Source organism: Heptranchias perlo, chromosome 4 (assembly GCF_035084215.1).
Source record: "Heptranchias perlo isolate sHepPer1 chromosome 4, sHepPer1.hap1, whole genome shotgun sequence".
In the NCBI taxonomy this organism is placed as follows: Eukaryota; Metazoa; Chordata; class Chondrichthyes; order Hexanchiformes; family Hexanchidae; genus Heptranchias; species Heptranchias perlo.
This window is the reverse complement of record NC_090328.1, coordinates 75,481,828-75,503,950: the sequence shown is the minus strand read 5'-3', so window position 1 is coordinate 75,503,950 and position 22,123 is coordinate 75,481,828. Positions and strand designations below refer to the sequence as shown.

Sequence of the window (22,123 nt, the reverse complement as noted above, 5' to 3'; positions counted from 1 at the left end):
GTAATCAGTCATTGTTCATTCTACTTACGTGTCCAAACCACATGAGTTGTTTCTCACTGATTTGTTCCACTACCATTTTAGTCAGTTCAGGTTTTCTTCCAAGTTTCATAATATGTCACTTTTAAGCCTTTGGAGCCTAGAGTTTATCTTAGGTAGGTCATTTCTACCAGTAACAATCTTTATGCACAATGTTTGTGCAGAGATGCTCCTTGTGTATCATACCCTCTTCGATTTGCAGTAATTGGCTGCTGCTGGGCAGTTCTTCTGTTTTTAACATACCTCCCATCTTTTGAAACTATTCTGTCCGGACACACAAATGTATTTTCTTCTTCAATTTCTTCTCCACTTATGGCAATCTTATTGTGTAATTACACTGCTACCTTCACATCAATACAAAGCAATTTCAGGTGCATAGCAACATGCAAGTGACAATATAGTTTAAGTCAGGTCCCAATCTGAACCCCAAACTCAGAAAAATCAATGATGAGACCCTCTCCTGGGAACAGTCTCACATCGGTGTGAGTTTGCATTGGAGACAGGACAACTCCAGGCCAGTGTAAAGGTACATCTTAAAAGGGCTCAGGCAATGGGTTTGGTCACCTGGGCACTTTGTAAAGCTATTTTCAATGTATGGGGCTGGAATTTCCTGAGATCATTGGAAAAAGGGTGAGGCAGGTCTTTTCTCCACCCCCATGATCCCACTGACACCTGACCGCATTTTCCTTGGGTGCGGGGATAATTTAATACGCGGCGTGGATTTGAACAAGTATCCTGCTCCTGACTTGGATCACCATCCCAGGGGCTAGCTGCACTAGTTAAAAGGCTGCTGCAGCTGAAATGGCCAAAAGTACAGTAGGTGACTTATAGATAGTGAAAGGAGAAAGACCGAAAGAGTGAGAGCGAGAGTGAGAGAGAGAGCTGGTGCTACAGTTGAATGTTGGAAAGTGATACCAGAAAGGAGGAGCAACATCTGGGGGTCTGCAATCACCAAGTCCCTAAGATTCTCCGAAGCAGCGGTGGCTATAACATTGGCAGGAATAAGGGCCAGAAGACAAAGGCTCTTTGGAAGCCAGGAAGTCATGCCGCAGAAAAAAGAATATGCAGGCAGTCTGGAGGAAGGTGTCACTGGCAGTCAGTGCCAACTCTACCACCCCATGAACGGTGACTAGTTATTTGTACAGAGTTTCCTCTTCCAGATTCTCACAGATGGCAGAAACATAACGTCAACCCAGCAAAATGGCATCATGGTCTGAAAGAAGGAGGACAGAGGTTCTGAAGTAGTCCATCATATCAAGGCAGTAACAATGCCAAAGAATATGAAAGATTCCAAGACAAGATCTCACTCCCAGGGGCTTCCAAAGGGCAAGTTCACAAAATAAAATCCACAATTGAAGCATCTGCAAAAGAGAGACAGCCTATAAATCAGTGGTAAGTCATTTCAACAAAACCTGAGGCAGCAAGAAGTATGAAGTACATAAGTATGTAACATTTCCTACATTGCAACAGCGACTACACTTCAAAAGTACTTCATTGGCTGTAAAGCGCTTTGGGACATCCTGAAATCGTGAAAGGCGCTGTATAAATGCAAGTCTTTCTTTTTCTCGTGGGCCAGAGACTGGCTGGGCCATCCGACATTGCAGCAGCCCGGAGCCGGCAGACTGCCCCACTGCACTCGACCTCTGGCCGCAGCCCGCCAGCCCCATGCTAAATGCTAAATGAACCAGGTCTCACGCTGGGACTACCAGACGGCTACCCAAAGACGCTCGGGGGAAATCCACCCCTGCACATCTCAGTAAAATCATTCCGCCTAGGCTATGGCTACATACATTGTGGAAAAAGCATGGAAATGAGCTTGAAGTTGAATGACATCTTCATTACAATATGCAAATATGATATAACGCAAAAATATACAGAATTGAAGGAATATACGATTGATGTAGTATTTTCTATTAGTGTCATAGTTGGAACTGAATGAAGAATTGGCCCCTTTTTGTCCTTACACAAATTGGATTTGCTTCACTAGGTTCAACAATTTTCCTCATTCTCAAAAAACAGGCACATATTTGTTTGAACTGGGTAGTAATGTAAATATTCCCAGCCTAAAAAAAATAACAAAATAATCCCTTACCTTCCAGGCTTCTAACTGATCTAGACCACTCTGTTTATTTGGAAATCTTACACCTCACATTATAATTGTCCCTTTCTTGTCTAGTTAATTATTTACCATCTGCTTTGGTTACAAGGCTGATATTCCTGAGTATCATGACCATCTGTTAATAAGTCTTTATCCCCTTAGGGTAAAGTTTTGTACTGTCAAAAATAGTGCTTATCACGACTCATCTAAAAACAAAGATCAAATGTATTGCCAGAAAAACAAGGGATTCCTTGATTTTTCTCCCCTGGGTTAAGCAAAATGATAGAGGTCAAAGATTACAAAGATACCTCATTCCAATGAACGAGTTCATTCATTTATGTATATTACACTTAGAAGTTGAACATGGTATCAGTCTAAGTGTCAAATTTTCTTGCAAATTAGCTATGTGTTTGTCAGAGAAGCATTGTACTACGTAGTATTGTACTGTTCTTCGTACCAACAGTCTCTGATCTGTGGGCCAATGATTTATTTGGTAAGCAAAGGCACATACAGTTTAGTAAGTGCAGATGTTGTATTGGTTGGCATTTGCTTGAAAATTGGCAGGCACTATAGAGTCAATTCTGTGGTGGAGCACTCAGGCCAAAGTCCCTCTCAGGTAGCATGTCTAGCCCATGGAATTAGAAAGGTAAGCCACAGCACACCTGGTGCTTAAGTCCTAAATTTGAGCAAAAGCTTTTTCATATATTGGACATAGTGCTTTGTGCTGACCTCCCTGGACAAAATTATATAAATTAATATGAATTGGTCCCACTCTGGATTCTCAGTGTCTTTTTGCAGCACAACCCTTGATTTGCTGCATGTCTGTATGAAGCAGGCACCTGGAAGCCTATCAGGTGGATATTTGTTTGCAATTTGGCAAATTTAATAGAGTTTTTTGAAGAAATGACTAATTGGATAGATATAGGGAATGCAGTAGATGTAGTGTATATAGATTTTCAGAAGGTGCCTAATAAAGTGTCTCACAAGAGACTTGTTACAAAATTTCAGGCATATGGTATAACAGGAAGTGTAGCAGCATGAATAGTAAGTTGGTTGACAGACAGGAATCAAAAAGCTAGGGTAAATGGCTAGTACTTGGATTGGAGAAGTGTTGGAAGTACTGCAGTGATCAGTGCTGGGTCCACTTATGTTCTTGGTATATGTTGATGATTTGGACTTGACCATAGGGAGCACAACCTTGAAATTTGCTTACGACATAAAAGTTTGGGGATTGGCAAACAAGATGGACTGTAAAATACTTAGGAAGATAAGTTAGTGGAATGGGCAGATAGGTGTCAATCAGGACCAGCAGATGGTATGGGACCTGCTCACACCCATGCCCAACTGTGAATCCACCTTTCACAGGGAGGGAAAAATGTGCCATTCAAAATATAAACTTGTGCCATTGCCAAGCCACTTTAACCCATAATAATCCACTAATGAAAATGTTATTGTCTTCAAGGAAGTGGTGGGGATAGTTTGGATTTTCCGTCTTATGTTTTAAAACTTTTTCAGACAATTGCCAAAAGAGGTGCCGTGAGTTAATGTGCATAATATTAAAATACAACAAAACACAACAACCGTTGGCTCCGCCTATTATGCCACCGGTTGCCCAGTAACACCCCACGGGAAAACAATATAGGCTAGAGGTCATTCAAGGCGCAATGGGCAATGGTGTGGACCTACTTCTCCATTTTCTACCAGGTTGCATGCAGCGGTGCCCGGGAGATTCATCTTCTATCCCGGGTGACTCTCGGGCAACCCGGGAGCAATGGAAACCCTACCACAACCGAATAATATACATGACTGCAAGATACCCTGGCAGCAGCCACGACACTTTCACATTGTGACAGTCAATGGTGCCACAATTCTTTGAAGGGGCAGGAAGAGTGGGAAGATGGCTTTTCAGGAACCAGACCCACTCCCCTTTGACCTGGCAAGTCAAAGCCTGCAATTTAAAACGTGTCAATTTTATTAATCAAAATAAGTAAAATACCTAAATCCATTATGTTATGGTAATAAGCACAAATGTTTGTAATTTTTAAGCACATTTAGTAAAATTAACCCTGTTGTAAAAATGCATAATAAACAGAAACCTTCTCATTCATCATTGCTTAAAATATAAATTACATTCAATAGAAATTTATCAGTTTTTTTACAGTGGTCTTCTACCAATTTTATCCCCTACCCTTCTCTTCCCTTCTCTCCTATCTTGACAGCATTGACTAATTGCTGAGGTTCATTCAAAAAGTTGCAGTCACCTTCCAGAGCCTTCTTAAGTAGTTATTATTCATGTATGAACCTTGGCAGCGAATGTCAGCAGGCTATTTAGTTAGCTCCATCAAAGTCACCTCAGAGAGTTCAAAGGTTCATGCTTTACTTTGTGTTGATATCTTTATACGAAAAAAAAATCATCGAGGTTGAATTTCCTCAGGGCTTCTCCTGCTTTGCCATTGTAACTTTGGCAGAAGTTCAGCAGAAACCCCGTTTTGTGAGTACACGGGGTTTCTACTGAACTTCCGCTGAAGTTATGTAGCGGAGCAGGAGAAGCCCGTCGGAAATTCCCGGTCATAGTTACCTTCAGAACGTTAGTCCATTCTAATGATAGCTTCTTGGCTTTTACTGGTATCGTTCTGCAGATCTGTTCCATCGCCCACAGGAGCTTCCTGAAAGTGTGGTAAGCTTCTGAGTGGGGGGGGCCCCACTTACAAACAACACGCCCTGGCACACTCTAGTAATGTCAATCGTGGTATGTTTTGTGTCCCCTGACCCGGTCCAAAATATGGTGGCTTTCATTAGATCCAGAAGGGAGGCAGTTTATAACTTTATTCTGGAAGCTTTCTCCGCAGGGCTCTTGCACAGGGTAGCATTGTTGCATTCTGCGAGCTGTAGCCTGTTACCTGGTTGAGGCTTTTGATTCAGCTGACAGATTGATAGTGGTGGGAAGTCCCATGAACTCAAGTTCCGGGGGGCTGAAAGAAAGGTGGGTCTAAAAGGGGAGGAACATTATTGGAGAGATTTTAAGCACAGAACAAAGCAACTGTATAGCTAAGTTTTATTTTTCTTTATAGATACTGTAGTTTTTTATGTTTTATTATATCATAATCTGTCACATGGAATTTCTGTGGGGGCTCTCCAGCAAGAGATTAGTGAAACTCCAGGAGGAACAACATTAATGGCTAAAAATGACTAATTTCTCCACAGATAATGCCAATCTCCCGACAGTCATGGCAGGAGATCGGGAGAGCCCTGTAGAAATGTTGGTCCTTATTTCCAGTACTATGCACTTTAGTTACTGAGAAAACAAGGCTTTAGATAGAAATATTTTCAAAAAATGTTTTAACCAATTCCATTGTTTCCTGTTCTGCTCACTAGTTGCTTTATTAGCAACTGCTGTTTATTAAATGATATTTTTCATGCGTTTGGATTGGTAATTTTTGTTCCTGCTTTTAGTGCTTTTGACTGATTCATTTCCTACCTGTTCAGTTGCAATCTTTGCTGCAAGTGTGATACCTGAAGTATGGTAGATACAGATGTGCACTAAACATAAGGCACACACACACACACACTCATATATACGTGCATTTTTTTCTATCCCTATGGGTAGAATTATCGTGGCCATTTACAAGCAATTATCACCGATCTCCTGCCAGAGTTTCCACCAATCTCCCAAACCTCTGCTGAAGTTACTGGTGATAATCTTGAGCGAGCTGGGGAATGAGATTCAAGGTTTGCGGTAGTGCAAAATGAGCAGTAGCAAATCATTAGATTGTTTTACACCCTACCCGATTTTCTTTTCCAATGGAAAAATGCAAAAGTAACTTAATCACCATGGTCCATTATTGTAATGTGCTACAATCATAATTTAACAATTTCTATTGCTTTTGCATTTTTATTTTGGTTTTACAAAGTCTTTTATTCTTACAGATAATGAAATAACATTTACTGCCCCAATGATTTTTTTTTTAGTTATGTAAATATTTGATTTCCGGTATTTGCAAAAGTAAGAATTCTATTCTCCTTTAGGCCTTCAAGAGCCCACAAAACTGCCATCCATTTTAACCAGTGCCTACATTTTAAGGGGTGACATTCCAAGGGAGTTCTCACACTTGTCCAATGTAACTTTTCAGCCAAAGAGCTGCGGTAACCCCGAAAAAATTGTGGCATTTTTTTCACCCTCACCCTCCCCCCCCCCCCAGTCTTTTACTTTAAATCATAGGTAGGTGGGAAGGGAAAAATAGACAATTGGCTTAGGTTGAAATAAGGATTCTTCAGCCAACACAGTGAATACATCGTTTTGTAGTCCTCACCAATTAAACATGAAAGAAAGTAGCAGGTCAATGTGTGACTCTGACACTACTGATATTCAGACAGGAAAAAGACTTTGAGCAAGACTGGAGAAAAATAATCAGTACTGGATGCACAAACCACCCAACCAGATGTGAAAGATGTTTTAACAGCTGGAACACTAAAAAAGGCGTAATTGAGGAAGTCCCACCAAAAAAAATGTTTTACTTTAATCTTTCTGTTAATTCCCTTAGGTCCTGAAATTAGACTGCTGAATACTATTTGGGTGTTACTTCATTTATTTTAAATGGGTTAACACCTCTGGTAAAATAGTGAAGAGAGGAATTTCAGGGAAACACATTAAGCATTCATATGCTGGTATTTTGCAGCTTGATTTCAAGATCTTAACTTCTCAGCTCTTTTTCTCCCCCAGATATTTTTCTATTTTGATCAGAGAAGAGTCACACTGTTAATTCTTTCTGTTGTTTCCAACTTCTTCCTCTGAAGCACTGGCATGGCCACGATGGATATACTTTATTTAACATTGTTCTAGCCGGGGTGTAAAAAAGAAGCTTCCGATTAAGTGGCTGTGGTAAGAAAAGTATCCCAGTGTGGGCAAGTATTAAGGAATGACAATCAGTGTGGATAGGCTGTACAAAGGTCAGAATGTCTGTGGTAGATAAATGGTGAGGTTAATCTAAAGTGTTTATTGAGAGGCTTAAGTTATTATTGCTCAGTGTAGCCAGGCTGTGCTGTCTGTGCACTATAATGCTAGGCCAAATATTCCAAAGTTCACTGATTTCATTGAGGTTAAAATTTGAATCAGCAGAGAATAGAAACAGTATTCTCAATGGTAAATGAAGGCAGGGGTTTATCAGTGGTGGAATTTGATTTACAAACATATAGGAAAAGAATATAGAATATTAAAAAAAAAGCTTATCATCTGATAGGTGATCTTTCCCTCACTTTTAGCCTCTGACCTCTCTCCCACATTATCTTTTCTTGTCTCTCTCTATTTTATTGATACTATGGCAGTCATTGCTCCCCCATATTTCCTCACTTGATCTTCCGAAGCTCCAAATTTGCCATCCTACGCACACTTCCTCCTCTCTGCATCTCACTGTGGTAAAACCATGACTCATCACACTCCAACTCTTAACTTTTTCTTCCCCAGGACCTCGATAGTGTTGACCTTACCTTTCCTACATCCTCCTACAGTCTACACATTTTTAAGCCCAAGATAGATGTTATCTAACTACTAATTCCTGATTTTATCTCATTCTCTCCCAGTTTTTTCAACTCTGATAGTATCCTGCACTATGGGCCTTGACTCTTCACCCAACCTTCTCAGTTATATAACTGTACATGCTTGGATCTGTTAGATGTTTACAACTTTCTGCAAAGAATCACAGGCAACCAACATTATACCAACAAAGTAGTCACTAATCACTGCAATGCAGCTGACAAGTAGATTTCACTTAGCTTAGAAGCAATAAATCCTTCTTTTGTAGATGCACTTAGCTTAGAAATAATAAATGCTGCAAGTTCTATTCTGGAGCACTAAATTTTACTGCCACTATGAGCAAGTCCTAAAGTAAATGGCCAACCTGAATTTCCAAATACAAACTTTTAAGATATCAACAAGCAATGAATCTCTTAGTCAAATAATAATGTTCACAACCACGAAACCTCCAACTTTCTTGCACCTGTGGGGGTTTGCCCAGGCTGCTCACCAATCCTGCCAACTTTCCTATCGGCCCCCTGAGAAAAGAGGATGATCTGCATTATTTTGAGGCCTTCATGGGTCCTGATTGATTGGCTGGCCTGGACCATAAGTGCCTTTGTGGCGGCCGGTATGAATTCACTCATTAAGCATACCAACCACACAAACACCAGGTCCCAACTGTGAAACAGAAGTGGGAATTCCCAGTTTAGGGAGTCCCAGCCCCTGATCCTCCCCACTGCTGCCCATTGTTTGCCTTGTAATGGATGGAAAGGTGTACTCTTTGAAAAGGAAAAGGTTACCCACAGCCAGCAGCAAAGAATTGTAGTGGGAGGATCCAGTCCCACACGGGCACCCCAGATTCTTCAGTGCTAGTACAGGAACTGAGGGGACTCCTTGAAACAGTGGAGACTCAATGTAAGCAAGCCTCTGCCATCACCCTGGGAGTTCCACTGGTCTTCCACCAGAGTTATGGTGGGAGATTGGCAGAACCTCCATGGAATTTTAGTGCCCCTTTTTCATTTTGATAATTTTTTTCACAAAGGCAGATGTGAGTAAAATGGGGAATTATACCAGAAATACAGAGTATTTATCAATATGTGCACTGCTCAGAGGATTGCTGCTACCCAGGAATGGCTTTATGTAAAGCCAAAGAAAAAGCAGTTTTATATTTGTAAAAAGCCAATTATGAATAATTGTTGCAGAATTACACCAAGTCAGGATAATGACTTCTTTGAAGAAATTATTGATAAGGTAAACAGTGCAATTCCCTTTGATGAAGTTCGCCTGGACTTTCAGGAGGTTTTGATTAGGTCCGGTGAGAAATACTTAATTAGGCTGAAAGCCATGGGAATCCATAGTAAAGTATGGGAATGGATAGAAGTTAGTTACAGGATAGGAAGGAGAGAATAATAGTGAGAGTTATTTTGTCGATGCTGGCAGGAGGTTGTTGAGTGGAGTACAGAGCTCAAATATATCAGTGCTCGGTCCTTAGTTTCTCAATTAGTGATCTGAATTCTGAAACCAGCTACAAGGACTGGGAATTTCTTCAGAACTGCTCCAGCTCCGCCGGGATTTCCGCCACACTTCTGGCAGATTTATGGTGGAGAATGGGAGCAGCTCTGAGGAAATTCCCAGCCAAGATTGCTATATTTTCAGATGGCCCTAAAATTGGGACAGTAGCAAAAACTGAGGACGTAGCCAAGAATCTGCAGAAGGATTTGGATCAATTTTGAAGAGGGACACATGACTGGTGGTATATATGCCTGGATTTTCTTTTAAATTTTCTTTAAGTGACTGGGAGTCACTTCCACCACTAAGAAACTGCAGTTTCTGTGCATTTAAAGGTATTTTCTGAAACTTGCTAAGAATTTAAAGGAACCACACAACTCTCTTTAACACCATGCCTCTGTATATATTCTTTTAATGTTTGACACATGGCTGGTAGTGTGAGTCTCAAAGGAGAGGTGATTCAAATCAGAATACACCTCAAAGCATTATCTCCACAGTATAGATGCAGGCACCTGAGTGAAAACAAGTATGTTTGCCAGATTCCTTTCTCAGCAAGTTTTCACCTTGCAAAGGAAAAGATTACAACCAGCACCATAGAATTGCAGACGGAGGCTCCAGTCCCTTTCGGTGCAGTGGGAGTAAGCCGGGACAGCCACACATTTTCATGACCATAGTCTGTTCTTTTTTTTTATTCGTTCACGGGATGTGGGCGTCGCTGGCGAGGCCGGCATTTATTGCCCATCCCTAATTGCCCTTGAGAAGGTGGTGGTGAGCCGCCTTCTTGAACCGCTGCAGTCCGTGTGGTGACGGTTCTCCTACAGTGCTGTTAGGAAGGGAGTTCCAGGATTTTGACCCAGCGACAATGAAGGAACGGCGATATATTTCCAAGTCGGGATGGTGTGTGACTTGGAGGGGAACGTGCAGGTGGTGTTGTTCCCATGTACCTGCTGCTCTTGTCCTTCTAGGTGGTAGAGGTCGCGGGTTTGGGAGGTGCTGTCGAAGAAGCCTTGGCGAGTTGCTGCAGTGCATCCTGTGGATGGTGCACACTGCAGCCACAGTGCGCCGGTGGTGAAGGGAGTGAATGTTTAGGGTGGTGGATGGGGTGCCAATCAAGCGGGCTGCTTTATCTTGGATGGTGTCGAGCTTCTTGAGTGTTGTTGGAGCTGCACTCATCCAGGCAAGTGGAGAGTATTCCATCACACTCCTGACTTGTGCCTTGTAGATGGTGGAAAGGCTTTGGGGAGTCAGGAGGTGAGTCACTCGCCGCAGAATACCCAGCCTCTGACCTGCTCTCGTAGCCACAGTATTTATATGGCTGGTCCAGTTAAGTTTCTGGTCAATGGTGACCCCCAGGATGTTGATTGTGGGGGATTCGGCGATGGTAATGCCGTTGAATGTCAAGGGGAGGTGGTTAGACTCTCTCTTGTTGGAGATGGTCATTGCCTGGCACTTGTTTGGCGCGAATGTTACTTGCCACTTATGAGCCCAAGCCTGGATGTTGTCCAGGTCTTGCTGCATGCGGGCCTGGACTGCTTCATTATTTGAGGGGTTGCGAATGGAACTGAACACTGTGCAGTCATCAGCGAACATCCCCATTTCTGACCTTATGATGGAGGGAAGGTCATTGATGAAGCAGCTGAAGATGGTTGGGCCTAGGACACTGCCCTGAGGAACTCCTGCAGCAATGTCCTGGGGCTGAGATGATTGGCCTCCAACAACCACTACCATCTTCCTTTGTGCTAGGTATGACTCCAGCCACTGGAGAGTTTTCCCCCTGATTCCCATTGACTTCAATTTTACTAGGGCTCCTTGGTGCCACACTCGGTCAAATGCTGCCTTGATGTCAAGGGCAGTCACTCTCACCTCACCTCTGGAATTCAGCTCTTTTGTCCATGTTTGGACCAAGGCTATAATGTGGTCTGGAGCCGAGTGGTCCTGGCGGAACCCAAACTGAGCATCGGTGAGCAGGTTATTGGTGAGTAAGTGCCGCTTGATAGCACTGTCGATGACACCTCCCATCACTTTGCTGATGATTGAGAGTAGACTGATGGGGCGGTAATTGGCCGGATTGGATTTGTCCTGCTTTTTCGATAACAGTTCTATTACTCCATGGGCCTCATTATATCTGATGTCCCCTTCTAACATCGGATGCTTTTAAGAGAATCAGGCCAACTTCTGGACAAAGACTTTCAGTCCACAACCCCAAGGAATAGAGCGTTATCTGTGGCTGTCAAAGTGACCACTGCACTGAATTTGTTTGCTATTACTTCCTTGCAGGCAGCATTGGATGACCTATGTCATATTAGTCGAGTAGCTGTGCATCACTGCATAAAGAAGGTCACTAGCTGGATCTTAATGGAATGGAAGCCCTTCCGATTGATGAAATTGAGCGGGATTGTCATATGGGCCTTTCAAGGCCACATTAACAAAGTTAATGGCACACTACATTGGGAACCCAGCTAGTCTGTAAAAGTAGACGGCTGAATCTCTTTGTTTATCAGGGTTCATAAGAAATATTATAAATTGAGAAGCTCACCTCTGGGAGGAACGAATGGCCAACTAATACATCGTTGGGTTGAGAAAACATAGACATGACCAATGAGTCGATAGTCCCTGTGCAGTGGGTACCCACAGGTGAGAGTCAGACATCTTTGGTGACACTTCACTCTCATTTTTTTCATTCTTGCCTTTTCCATATCCCTGTTATCCTCCGCTTTAAATCAAAGAAATCAAGGCATTCCCAAAGGAAAATCAATTTTTTGCACCCAAAATTTGTTTTTTGTTCTTATTTGAAGTAACAGGACAACTTTTCAGAGATGCTGAAATGAAAAAAATAGCTACCTAGCAACGTCTGAGAGAGCTGTAGGCACTGCATCAGTTAAGACCTCCACTTTACAGTACTGCCGGTGGGACACTGTTCTCATCCTCCCAATGCCAGTGTTCTTTAGGGGGTTGGGAGGTTAGAGACAGAAACTGATGTGGGGCCCACATGGGAGGTCCAAGCTTGGGCCTCTCCCCCAAAAAATGCCTTTAATTACCTGAGTTTTTCAGCCCTCTTCACAAATTTTAATCATCTGTCTGGTGGCACCAGTACCCTGGAGCAACTTTCCAGCCTTTCCACAAATGTGGGCGTCCAAGATGCGCTCATAGTGGTGTAGATACCTGCCAGGAAAATGCAGATTCCAGAACCTCCGTCTGATGGAAAGCAGTCTGGCAGAATCAGTAGTGGAGGTTCCCAGCAAGCACATCGCAGCACCTATGCCGGGATTGTGGACTCGCGGTTGTTTGGGCCACTTAACTGGGCTGACATATGCTATTTTAAATTAACAACCGGAAATTTGTGTAGACTCCATTACAGATGTACAGTCCTCCCTGCCCAATTTTCCTCTCTGCGTTCTGTCCAGATAATGTTCAAGCCTCAGATAATAAAGACGAAAATCTACCCCCGCAAGTTACAAGACCACGGGCTTCCTCATTTTGGTAGCAAGTCATAAATAACAATGAAAAAAGGGTATTTACCTAATTTTTCAACCACAGAAATACACCCTAAAAACATCTAGGCTCAAAGCCTGACTGGAAAATCATTTAAGAGTAAACTGCTTGCTCTTAAGTGGGTAATGGAAAAAAAGTTGAAAGATCGAACAGATCTTTGACAACTGATAGGCATTTTTTTTCTTGAAAGGCTATGCTGTTAAAATAAATGTATTTTTGGCCCATACGTGTTTTTTAATGTGACCATGAGTCATTGATCTGTCCTTAATGGGAAAAGTTACAATAGGGACATAGGTTGGAAATTCATATCAAATCACTGGACTGGAAATAAATAACTTGTTCAATGGAAAAGCAGATTGTACCTAATCAAAACTTAATGTGCTATAAATGGAATTAAGAAAAACTTACGCATGAGTAAAATATCCTCTTAAGTAGAACTTGCACTTAACTGGTGTGTAAAGTAGTCTCTATAGTATACCCTTTTAACTGGCATTGAAATAATGCCAAGTGAAATGAAATGGGACTAATGCTTCAAGGTCAATGCGTCGCATTCCAAATTCAAGGATAATCCTTTCCTGTTTGCTGGTTTATTTTCCTAAGTTGACTCACCTTGTGCCTGTAAAGTCTAAAGATATGAGCAGCTGACAAGAGCTCGTGAACCTGGTAAGTAGGAAGGAGATGATGGGAAGATAATGTTGTCAGTCATGAGCATTCCAGACTGTGGCAGCATAACTTTCCTGTTTTTCCATCTTTCTCCCATTCATCCACAAATACCATCACAGAGGAATTTTCTCCCTCTGGTGACATTTGAAGGGTTTGATAGACACAGGAAGAGAGCGGAAGAAAGGGAGAGGAAGCAGAACTAGGAAGGACTGGGAATAGATTAAAGCTGTAATCTCATTAAGGGACTGGGTTTAACAGTCAGAACATATGCCTGAAATACCCAGGGAACTATTAGATCTTTAGTATCTGATACGGATTTGCTGCCTTGTCTGTCATCTTTGAAAGTCACCAATATTTTCTGCTAATTGATCTCAGGATGTTGAAAATTTTCATTTTCAATTTAAGTTGTTTCAGCTTTTAAAAAAATATTCCGTACTTTTAATGGAGGATCTGAGTTCAAATGTCATCACAGGCTAACATTTAACTTTAAATTTGTCACGATTTTGCAAGCCAGCTGAATAGGTTGCTTCCTGTTAGTCGACAGATCCGTCTCAGAGCTGAGGAAAAGCTGGCAGAACCACTTCAAATCAGAAAATGTTGCAAATACACAGCAGATCCACCATCATCTGAAAAGAAAATAAGATAGGCTAACATTCTGGGTGGTGACCCTCCATCAGAACACAGGCTGAAGGATGGCTATCTAAAACATGAACCTATCTTTTCCCTTTTCAGATGCTGTTAGGTATTTCAGCATTTTCTGTTTTTATTTCAGATTTCCAGCGTTAGGAGTGTTTTCTCTTCATCTGTGCCCTGCAGACGCCCCCTACTGGCTTATCACAAAAAACAGTGGTCATAGATGTGTAGTGCAGATGTCTGAAATGCCTCATTATCAGGTCTAGCACAGCCAGAAGCAGAGTATTGCTCACTCTGCTCTGCTTCAACAACATGCCTCAACCCCCATCTTAAAGCAATATACGTGCTTTACCAATGTGAATTTATCTTCCTCCCACACCAGCCCTCAAAGTGGCCTTTCTGAATTAGATTGCCAATTTGTGCCACAATATGTGGAGTTTTATGCTGTGGAATAGCCTCATAGTATTTGCTTATGGTATTTTATTAAAGGGAGGATTCTTTCATTCTATCAGTCTATGCTGTATTAAAACCCATATTCTAAACACCCACTGTGCCTCCAGTCTCCCCTGATGAACATAGCTTTCATTTTGCGCCTGTTGCTAGTTTTTCTGTGATGCATGCAGAGTAACGTTTGTGCAGGCAGAGTAACTGAATGTTTTTGCTACCTGTGTGTACACACATACCTGTGTCTGTATAAATGTAATATCACACATACAGCTTATATAACTAACCCCATTTATGGCTCTCATGCCCCTGCCCTCGACCACCAGCCTCCGCGTCATTCCTGCCGATTTCGGGCAGGAATCAGGCCTGGAATATGGTAATGAGGTGAATGACTTTTCAACAGTTACCTCATGAAGAGGTTAGTTAATCCTAATAGGGAGAGCAGTTCATTTTTTTTTAAGTGTCAGTTTCTGGAATTTATGATTGACTCTGGCACAGAAATGAATCAAGTTGCAGCTGACTCTTCATTGTTCATTTCTCTGAATGGATTGTCATTGAGGCCTTCACTGCCATTGTGGTAATCACTTGGGGTGCCGAGGGATGGTACCAATAAGAGTTAGCATGACCTGGTAAAGCAGGAAAGAGCTGTGTAATGATAGCAAGGATCAGGTGATGACTGGTATTAATTACCTACAAGAGAATATACATAGCCCAAGGAGAAAACTGGGATATATGAACATTTCCTGTTAGCATTGTGGGTTTTTTTACTTTTGGGTATGTGTAATTTTTCTACTTTTCAAGTAGTTAAGCAGTCCATTAGTCACTGGAGAAGTAGGACGCCGACCATCAGTGCAGCTGCATGCTGATTAGTTCTTTTTTTTCCGGTGAGAGTATCCAATTTGCAAGCATCAAATCCAACAGGAGAAAACCAAGAGACAACCTTCATTTTCCTTCATGGGTGATATTCATGACCATAAATGGGTGCGATTTAATAATTATTTCTAAAGAAAGAAAAATATCGGCCTGGAACTTTTAACGGCAGATTTTAACCTACGAGCCCAACGAGAACGGGGAGTTAAAATAGAGGCAGAAATGGGCACTGCTGCTTGGTGCCACACTCACGCAAGCCGGTATTTTACTACTCCAGGGTTTCGGGAGGCATGTGAGTATTGATCTGGATTCTTTTCCCTCAGTCTGGTTCAGCAAACACTGACTCGAACACACCTTCAGAATTAAACAGATCTTTATTTTCCGCGGGGCTTTACTCTAGGTATCGGTAGTGACTCCTACCGAGTCCGTCGAATCCAGCAGAGAAAGGCAAAGTTACATTCAATGTGTTGCATTCTTATACATTTACAGCTAGAACATTAGCATAACAGCAGATTATCAGGAGCCAATCATAAGTGGTACATGTACACATTCTGGTAGTCATGCCCTGGTTCAAAACACTTAAAGGTCAAGGTAATCATTAACCTGTTCCAGCTGCACAATGTCCAGTAAACAACTCAACCGGACAATCATCTCCAAACCACAGAATGTTCCAGTTGCACAATGTCTTATCAAGTCACCTGCACTGTTAGGACATAACAGGATACTTTATAATGAATGCTATTGTTCTACCCTCAGCATGTTGCAATACAGTGGTCGTGAACTATTTAGCAAGGGGTAAGGTCAGCATTCTTTAAGGGTCCCTAAGCCTAAGGATTCTCATTCCCCCCTTTTATCATTCCATGATAACCAATCAGTACATCGGTCCCTGGTCCCCTCTTGGTAGGGCCTCGTACTCGGTCACATCTACTTTATTCAGTCCAATGACACGGCAGACCGCCATCTAATCGACCTCCCAACTCTAGTGTACGGTGGGGCTGCCTCAGGAGCCCGGTACATCCGTCTATCCGGGTGACGTCCCACTTTCCAAATCCTTCTGGGTCATCATCGTTGCACCGAAGTACGTCTCCTTGGCATAGATGGTGTATGCGTTCAGGCTGGTCCTGTCGACAGGGTCTTTTTCTGGTTACTCCCAGGGTCGGCAAGAGTCCAAGGCAGGAGATCCATAGCAAGGCCCTCATGGCTGGTCACGACACACCTGTATAGGGAAGATTTCTTGGAAGAAAAGAGAAGTTAGCATTTTAAGTTTTACTGATAGTTTTGCAGTGGTGGAGGTGAACCCAAGCGCTCTTCCCCTCTACTTTAGCAGCAGTAGGGCTGGTGAGTAGGACTTGGTACGGCCCTTCCCAACAAGGTTCCAGTCCTTTCCTTGTCCAATTCCTGATCAATACGTACGTTCCGGGCTCGATTTTAGATGGACTGGCTATAGTAGGAAGTTCGACGTAGGCGGCTCGTACCCGGAAGTGGAGGCTTCTCAATACCTTGGTTAGTGACAAAATATAGTTAGTCATTTCTGTCGTCATGTGGTGAAAGTGGACGGTTTTCGGAACGTTCTGGTTCCATGGGGTCTTGAGTGGCCTACCATATATAATTTCAGCAGGACTTAGCCTTGCTGCACCGGCTGGGGTAGTACGTATCTGTAATAAGGCTACAGGAAGAAGTTTGAGCCAGTTAGCACCCGTCTCTGCCTGCAGTTTAGCCAGTTTATTCTTTAACGTCTGATTAGCACGTTCGACCAAACCAGCGGCCTGTGGCCTGTAGGCACAATGTAGCTGTTGTTTGATGCCCATTTGGGTGCAGAATTCCTTGTTTACCTGACCCACAAAGTGAGGGCCAATATCTGAACTTAATTGATTTGGAATTCCATATCTAGGGATGATCTCTTTCATCAGGACTTTTACAACCGTGGAGGCTTTGTTATCCGTAGTTGGATAGGCCTCTATCCATTTACTAAATACATCAACAATAACTAGAACATATTTATAACTCTGACATCTTTCCAACTCAATGTAGTCCATCTAGAGGGTCTCAAAGGGACCTTCAGGCAAAGGGGTTTTTCCCCATTCACAAGGCACTCCCTTCCCAGGGTTGTGTTGTTGACAAATGAGGCAACAACTACTGATGCCCTGAGCTAGGGCTTGCAACCTAGGATGCCACCATGTGGCCAGTAACGTGTCACTAGTAGCCTTGGCACCACAATGAGTTGCAAAGTGTACACATTCAATAACCCATAATGCTAATTCTTCTGACATACAAGTCTGCCCCGAAGGGGTGACCCATAATTTAGATACACAGTCATAAGTACAACCAAGTTGTTTCCACAATTGTTTATCACAGTCAGGAGCGTCCTCCTGTAATTTAATGACGTCTTGGATGGTTGGCATTGGTTTTTCCGAGGGAGACTTGCTTTGGTTTGAGCTTTTAGTCTGACTCATCATTCTAGGGACAACCACCCTCTGTTTCTGGGACGCCTCCTTAGCTTCCTGATCAGCATATCTATTCCCTATATCTACTGGGGTTTGTCCTGTCGTATGTGCAGAACATTTCATGACAGAGATCTGTTTTGGTAGCATAAGGGCTTGTAATAAATCTGAGACTAGTTTCTGATGGGAAATCTGCATGCTTGCAGAAGTCAGAAACCCTCTGTTTTTCCATAATTGTCCGAAGTCGTGAACCACTCCGAAAGCATACCTTGAATCTGTGTACACATTAACCCTTTGGTCTTTCCCAAGGACACAAGCTCTTATCAGGGCAAACAGTTCCGCCTGTTGCGCGGAATAGGGGAGCTCAAAGGCTGCTGATTCTACAGTATTGCCATCATGATCTATTATTGCATACCCTGAAAGTCTCTCTCCTAGGGGGCCGATAGATGCACTCCCATCTACGTACATGGTTACATCCGGGTCCTTTATTGGGGTGTCAGATAGATCGTCCCTTACTGAGGCATCCTCCCTGATCAGAGATAAACAATCATCTCCTGGATCCGTTTGTTCCTGTGGTGGTTCTGTAAGAAAGCATGCTGGGTTGATGGTAGTACAATGTTTAAACTGCAGTTTTGGGTTGTTCAGTAGATAAATTTCATACTTATTTTGTCGGGCCATGGTAAAGTGTTGGGTCTGCAATTGTCCCAACAGTGCCGTTACCGAGTGCGAACTATATACTGTGATATCTTGCTCGTCCGCGATTCCCTTGCCAACTTCCCTGCTGTTGTCCTTGCATATAGCCCCCTCTTCCTTGTCTACGGGAGGGACATTCCTTGCTCCAATGGCCTTGCTGACCACAGTTGAAACAGGCATCTGACCCTGCTTGTCTCCCTCCTCCTCTTCTAGTGTCGAAGCTATGTCTCGGGGGAGCGTAGGGAGGGCCATAATTAGGGGCAGTTGGTCCGTTAGGATGTCTAACATACCCGTACCCTTGTCCATCAACCCATCCTGGGACACAATACTGGGGTTCCATTTGGTATCCTACTCTATCTGGGGTGGGTTTCCGCTCTTCCTTTTTCATCACATACTCAGTTTTGATTTTGACCTGCGGTTGATTTTCCTGATGCTTACTTTCTTTCCAGTAGTATTTTACTGCCCTAGCCATCTGGCTTGAACTGTTGTCGGACCAGTCCATATTGTTAGTCTTAATTGCTTCAGAGACCTGAGTCGGTAGGCAGCTTATCAGGATAGCACAGTATTGTGGCGAGTTTGCTCCATCCTGATAGTTTGCATCTCCTGACTGACTCCGATATACCTCGGAGAATCTTTCTAGAAATTCCTCTGCTCCCTCACCTCTCTTAGGTTTGGTATCTAAGACCTTGGATATGTCAATCGGCTTTTGTAGGGTGGTTAAGGCGGTAAGTATAGCCCATTCGCGAGCATCATTCTGTGCATGATGGTTTGCCAATGCAGCGTGATCTGCAAACTGCAAGTTAGCTAAGAATCTTGCGTGCGCAGCAGGGGTTAAAACTTGCCGTACTAATGCCCACAAGTCTCTTGATTCCGCATTATAAACGGAAATGGTGGTCCGAAGGAAGTCTACAAATGAGGTAGGTGATTTCTTTCTATCCGGCATCCCGGTTAGAATGGCCATTATTTCGTTGGGTTTCCATGGGCAATACACATCTATTGTTCGGGGGTTGCCGGCTGCCACGGCGTTAGCTGGGTTAAAAGCGGGGTTAGGCATCTGCCTCATTGGTAACTGCCGAGGGATTGCCTTAGTCCTGACTAATGACTCAGTATCAGAGTCTGGGTCCAATGAGGATAATTCTTCTTCTGAAGTCTCACTACGTCGGTCTCTATAATTGCCCGTTTCCTGATTTTGGGTCAGTTGCCTCTGATTTCTCCGTCTTCTCAGGCCAGGTGGGATGGGTGGGGGGCTAGAGGGTGGGGGTGATGGGTCTCTGGTCTTACTCCGGGTACGCCAGGCAATTGGGTCAGTGTACCGGGGGCTTCTGTGATGTTGCCTTATTGCTGGAGCAGGCGAGGGGTTGTTAACCTGAACCGTACTGGTAGGTGCAGGGAAAATAGCCGCCGCGGTCTCGTGAGGGATCGGAGGGGGAATAACCACAGTTGGATCAGGACCTATCTGTGGGTAAATGTTAACGTACGGTGGAGGGGCAATAGGGGCTGGGGGTGCCGCCGGACACCTACAGGTCCATTCATCTAAATCATCATTGTCTCCCTCAACCAAGGCAAGGCCAGCCATTGCACAAAGAGTCTGCAAGGCACTACCTGGCTCATTAGTGGTATCTAAACAATTAACCATCCCGTCTCTTTGAACAGTTAAACAATTAAGACCGCTGGATATGCGCAACACTTGAGCTCGCTTTTTCCCTCAGACTAAGCTGACCCTCAGACTACGCTGACCCTCAGACTACGCTGACCCTCAGTGATGTATAATCACTGACCTACTTTCTGTTTCTTCCGGTGTTCGCCAGACTGACCTCGTAAGGACGCCAAACGAGGGTTAGCGATTGGACGATCCGTCATCAGACTTAACGGATTTAGGAAAGCCGAAGTCGTAAAAGAAAGTTTTACTCACATCGGGGTGCCCTCTCCTTCCTCCATATCCGAGACGATCCGCCTCTTATTCCACGAACTCTCGGTGATCGACCGTTGAGATCCCACTTCTGACACCAAATGTTGATCTGGATTCTTTTCCCTCAGTCTGGTTCAGCAAACACTGACTCGAACACACCTTCAGAATTAAACAGATCTTTATTTTCCGCGGGGCTTTACTCTAGGCATCGGTAGTGACTCCTACCGAGTCCGTCAAATCCAGCAGAGAAAGGCAAAGTTACATTCAATGTGTTGCATTCTTATACATTTACAGCTAGAACATTAGCATAACAGCAGATTATCAGGAGCCAATCATAAGTGGTACATGTACACATTCTGGTAGTCATGCCCTGGTTCAAAACACTTAAAGGTCAAGGTAATCATTAACCTGTTCCAGCTGCACAATGTCCAGTAAACAACTCAACCAGACAATCATCTCCAAACCACAGAATGTTCCAGTTGCACAATGTCTTATCAAGTCACCTGCACTGTTAGGACATAACAGGATACTTTATAATGAATGCTATTGTTCTACCCTCAGCATGTTGCAATACAGTGGTCGTGAACTATTTAGCAAGGGGTAAGGTCAGCATTCTTTTAGGGTCCCTAAGCCTAAGGATTCTCATGAGGGCCTCATTAAAAAGCAGAAGTCAGAATCTGATGACATAATTCAGATCCCAACGTCATTTTAACACTGAGTTTTGCATGTTCAGCATCCAGTGCCAACATCACCATGAACAACAGGTGCCAAGGAGCAGCCGGCACAGGAGATGGCCAAGTAGGAAAGTGAATTTAATTTTTTTAAGGTTTTCTTGTAGGCCAGGAAGAGAAGGAGTGCTCCTTTGAGCCCCACAAAGAAATCTTGGGCCTCTCTTGTCCCAGGCTTCCCTGTCCCTCTCCCCGATCACAATCACATCCATCCCCTTCCCAACGTACTTAATAGACTGCCAGGAATCGTTCCTGCAGGAACCAGCGGCGGCCTCCTTCCACGCTCACCTTGCTCATGCCTACCGGCCTCCACATTATTCCTGCTGGTTTTAGGCAGGAATCAGGCCTGGGGTATGGTAATGAGGCCCTGGAGTTAAAACGGCCGGGCCTCACGCCAGTGAGTCGGAGGCAAGCCTGCAGCTCACCTCACTGATCCCACACTAACCTCTCTCTCAAGTTGAAATTAGGGCTTTAGTGACTGCCTAAGTATGTAAAAGTGATTTAATTAATACAGTGTATACATTCTTGCAATATAAGAGTCATCACTTTAACAAATGTGTACATTTCCAGTTTTGAGTGAACCATAAACACATCGGGGTAGATTTTGACATTGTGCGATAGTGTAAAACAGATGATCATGAATCGGCAGCTGTTTTACAACAGATTTATATTTCCATTGAAGTCAAAATCTACCTCATCCATTCCAGTTAAAAATCACTGGACGATCTCTGAAGACTTGTCCTGCTCATAAGTCTGTAAATGACATTCACTCAATTAAGGTCAGCATCAGCAGGTGGATATTAAAATTCAGGACCCACAAGGCCACAGATTTGAACACTTGTGGTGCTTGACAATATCCCAGTAACCTCAGGACCTTGAGTTGGATTCCCTCCCTCAAATAATCTTAATGATAAAAGTGTAATGAATCATATAATTCCATTCATATTTACCTTGGTGTCAAGCTCTTTTCAGACAGTGATTTGCTCCAGTGATTTTCATGTGACTAACACTGCCACTCATTTTACAGAGAACAGTCAATTACTCATTGAGACCACATATGAGGCTGATTCCTTAATCTTTTGTGACTGGGCGATT

General features: G+C 43.3%; 1 long non-coding RNA gene across 1 annotated transcript; it reads right to left on the bottom strand.

Moving 5' to 3' along the window:
* Positions 1–15,612: 15,612 nt before the first annotated feature.
* On the bottom strand, positions 15,613–20,941 carry LOC137321029 (uncharacterized). The gene is made up of 2 exons (XR_010962699.1): positions 20,304–20,941; positions 15,613–16,756 (listed from the first exon to the last, which is right to left on the bottom strand). It is a non-coding gene; the product is annotated as an uncharacterized lncRNA (long non-coding RNA).
* Positions 20,942–22,123: the final 1,182 nt, after the last annotated feature.